The sequence below is a fragment of the Oncorhynchus masou genome, chromosome 33 (assembly GCF_036934945.1).
Source record: "Oncorhynchus masou masou isolate Uvic2021 chromosome 33, UVic_Omas_1.1, whole genome shotgun sequence".
Classification (NCBI taxonomy): Eukaryota; Metazoa; Chordata; class Actinopteri; order Salmoniformes; family Salmonidae; genus Oncorhynchus; species Oncorhynchus masou.
In genome coordinates, this window is record NC_088244.1 from 21,195,263 (window position 1) to 21,199,540 (window position 4,278).

General features: G+C 46.8%; 1 non-coding gene across 1 annotated transcript; it reads right to left on the reverse strand.

Moving 5' to 3' along the window:
- Window positions 1-2,338: 2,338 nt before the first annotated feature.
- On the reverse strand, window positions 2,339-2,414 carry trnaa-ugc (transfer RNA alanine (anticodon UGC)). Its single transcript has one exon. It is a non-coding gene; the product is annotated as a tRNA-Ala (tRNA).
- Between the last annotated feature and the right edge of the window lie 1,864 nt (window positions 2,415-4,278).

A 4,278-nucleotide genomic window follows, 5' to 3' on the forward strand; every position in this document is an offset into this window, starting at 1 on the left:
TTTGTTAGTTTAACCATAATATTTTTTATTTATTTTCCGGTGGATTTAACTGAAATTGCAACCAACTTTCTATGTTTTTCTTTTTTAAAAGCTATATTTTGGAGATGATTTTTCAATAACCGAAAGTGCGAGGTTCTAATCTGAATAAATCTGAATCCTTTTTTTTAAAAAGGGGGTGAGACGTTCTGCTAGAGAACCAGTTCAGATTTAAGTGTAACTTTGTATGACTGAAGCTTTTAGTGAGAGGTCCAATGCTTTAATATTGAATTATGTCTGTCCTCCGAATTTATGTTCATTATATAAATAGGCCGTTTAATTTTGTGTGGCTTAAAATTGAATATTTTTTGCTCATATAATGTTAAAAAACGAGTCCATAAGCAAATAGGCAAACTGGGAAATTACTAAAGAGTTCATCAGGGTGATTTTTCCACAAATAGACAGGTATTTTCCTTTCCAACATAGCAAGATCTTATCTGTTTTTGCTAACTTTATACTAAAATGTATTGTAATGAGATCATTTCGTTCTTTCGGAATGTCCAGTTCACCATCAGACCATTTAATTTGTAAACTGCAATCGGTAATGTAAAAGTTTTATTTTTTAGTGATCCAACACGTAATATAGTACACTTGGTTGTAATCCAGAGAGGTTAGAAAACGTATCTAGATCCTCTATGAGGCTGTGGAGGTATCCAAATTGTGGATTTAAAAGCCATAATAAATAGATATGCTGAGTACAGTGATGCTTGTTTGTAGACCAAACATTTACATTTACATTTACATTTAAGTCATTTAGCAGACGCTCTTATCCAGAGCGACTTACAAATTGGTGAATTCACCTTCTGACATCCAGTGGAACAGCCACTTACAATAGTGCATCTAAATCATTTAAGGGGGGGTGAGAAGGATTACTTATCCTATCCTAGGTATTCCTTGAAGAGGTGGGGTTTCAGGTGTCTCCGGAAGGTGGTGATTGACTCTGCTGTCCTGGCGTCGTGAGGGAGTTTGTTCCACCATTGGGGGGCCAGAGCAGCGAACAGTTTTGACTGGGCTGAGCGGGAACTGTACTTCCTCAGTGGTAGGGAGGCGAGCAGGCCAGAGGTGGATGAACGCAGTGCCCTTGTTTGGGTGTAGGGCCTGATCAGAGCCTGGAGGTACTGCGGTGCCGTTCCCCTCACAGCTCCGTAGGCAAGCACCATGGTCTTGTAGCGGATGCGAGCTTCAACTGGAAGCCAGTGGAGAGAGCGGAGGAGCGGGGTGACGTGAGAGAACTTGGGAAGGTTGAACACCAGACGGGCTGCGGCGTTCTGGATGAGTTGTAGGGGTTTAATGGCACAGGCAGGGAGCCCAGCCAACAGCGAGTTGCAGTAATCCAGACGGGAGATGACAAGTGCCTGGATTAGGACCTGCGCCGCTTGCTGTGTGAGGCAGGGTCGTACTCTGCAGATGTTGTAGAGCATGAACCTACAGGAACGGGCCACCGCCATGATGTTGGTTGAGAACGACAGGGTGTTGTCCAGGATCACGCCAAGGTTCTTAGCGCTCTGGGAGGAGGACACAATGGAGTTGTCAACCGTGATGGCGAGATCATGGAACGGGCAGTCCTTCCCCGGGAGGAAGAGCAGCTCCGTCTTGCCGAGGTTCAGCTTGAGGTGGTGATCCGTCATCCACACTGATATGTCTGCCAGACATGCAGAGATGCGATTCGCCACCTGGTCATCAGAAGGGGGAAAGGAGAAGATTAATTGTGTGTCGTCTGCATAGCAATGATAGGAGAGACCATGTGAGGTTATGACAGAGCCAAGTGACTTGGTGTATAGCGAGAATAGGAGAGGGCCTAGAACAGAGCCCTGGGGGACACCAGTGGTGAGAGCGCGTGGTGAGGAGACAGATTCTCGCCACGCCACCTGGTAGGAGCGACCTGTCAGGTAGGACGCAATCCAAGCGTGGGCCGCGCCGGAGATGCCCAACTCGGAGAGGGTGGAGAGGAGGATCTGATGGTTCACAGTATCGAAGGCAGCCGATAGGTCTAGAAGGATGAGAGCAGAGGAGAGAGAGTTAGCTTTAGCAGTGCGGAGCGCCTCCGTGATACAGAGAAGAGCAGTCTCAGTTGAATGACTAGTCTTGAAACCTGACTGATTTGGATCAAGAAGGTCATTCTGAGAGAGATAGCGGGAGAGCTGGCCAAGGACGGCACGTTCAAGAGTTTTGGAGAGAAAAGAAAGAAGGGATACTGGTCTGTAGTTGTTAATATAAAAAATAAATAATATATCCCATTTAGCAGACGCTTTTGTCCAAAGCGACTTACAAGTCGGCTGGGGCCACTACTTTTACATATGGGTGGTCCCAGCGGGAATCGAACCCACGACGCTTGGCGTTGCAAGCGCCATGCTCTACCGACTGAGCCACATAGGACCCATTGGAGGGATCGAGTGTAGGTTTTTTCAGAAGGGGTGCAACTCTCGCTCTCTTGAAGACGGAAGGGACGTAGCCAGCGGTCAGGGATGAGTTGATGAGCGAGGTGAGGTAAGGGAGAAGGTCTCCGGAAATGGTCTGGAGAAGAGAGGAGGGGATAGGGTCAAGCGGGCAGGTTGTTGGGCGGCCGGCCGTCACAAGAAGCGAGATTTCATCTGGAGAGAGAGGGGAGAAAGAGGTCAGAGCACAGGGTAGGGCAGTGTGAGCAGAACCAGCGTTGTCGTTTGACTTAGCAAACGAGGATCGGATGTCGTCGACCTTCTTTTCAAAATGGTTGACGAAGTCATCTGCAGAGAGGGAGGAGGGGGGGAGGGGGAGGAGGATTCAGGAGGGAGGGGAAGGTGGCAAAGAGCTTCCTAGGGTTAGAGGCAGATGCTTGGAATTTAGAGTGGTAGAAAGTGGCTTTAGCAGCAGAGACAGAGGAGGAAAATGTAGAGAGGAGGGAGTGAAAGGATGCCAGGTCCGCAGGGAGGCGAGTTTTCCTCCATTTCCGCTCGGCTGCCCGGAGCTCTGTTCTGTGAGCTCGCAATGAGTCGTCGAGCCACGGAGCGGGAGGGGAGGACCAAACCATTCGGACACTACAGACATTTTTTTTAAATATACCGACTTTCAGGATGATTCCTGATCTGAACACTGCTGTAACTCTGCCACCTTTCAGCACAGATGCGGAACGTCAATATGGGAGGATGCAGCGGAATGAGACGCAGCCCATGCAAAAAGACGGGAGCTTTTTATGGGGATTTTTTGATTATGAAACCAGCTTTCTGTGCTGAGGTGGCGTACTGAGTGGCTGTCTTGGCATAATCAAGCCCGGACTTAACCCCTGGGCACAAACGTCAATTCAACGTCTATTCCACATTGGTTCAATGTACTTTCATTGAAATGACGTGGAAACAACCTTAATTCAACCAATGTGTGCCAAGTGGGAAGTGAACTAAAATCAGCTTCCTCCATTCGTCAGGTCACTAGGACGTGGGCATTATTAGATTAGTCTTACTCAAGCATATTTTCTGCAGAGTCTATTTAAACCGATGGCCAGGTATGTCAAACACTGAGCCCTTGTCTGACTGTACCCTGTAACTGCAGAAACTTCTCTACATGAACAATGTTATCCAGATAAGCCACCAAACCAAAGTCCCTGTTGAACCTTTCCCTTATTGCTATCCAGTTCTGCTCTCTTTTCTCTTTAATGTGTTATATTTTGTTATTGTCTCCATACATTTTTTCTTTCTGGTTAATGAAATGGATTGATTCACTCATTCACTCTCTCAGTCACTCAGTCAGTCACTCACGCACTCTCTCCAGTACAAGCTATTGAGACATATGGTTTGGCAACACTCTTGTGCTCTCAGTCTTACCCCAAAAGTATTATAACCTAGCTACTATATGAGGGCAGCTTAGGCTGTTATTGATGGACTTTCCTCCATGGTTCATAATAAAGGTAAGTTTACGACATCTTGTCTTCATCCATCCATTCACAATCACCCCAATCTGCCTGAGATGTACTACTGTACCACGTGATAACTTTTACTATACATCAAATACAACAGCCCCGTACAGGCTACCTTCAAAGATATGGGCTCACCCTGCCCACTCACCCCCTCCAGAGGGTACATCATGAATAATCCCAACCCTCACTTCTTTGATTTTAGATCCTGTTGCCTGCCAGCTTATCGGCATCAATCAGGCAAACATTAACGGTGAGGAGCGAAGTTTGCGACTCACATGATCTATTGTGTTTCCCTTGTTTCTACTCTTGCTCAGTGGAAGGGCCAACAACTCATTCTGTTCCTAGAGAAAGGAACA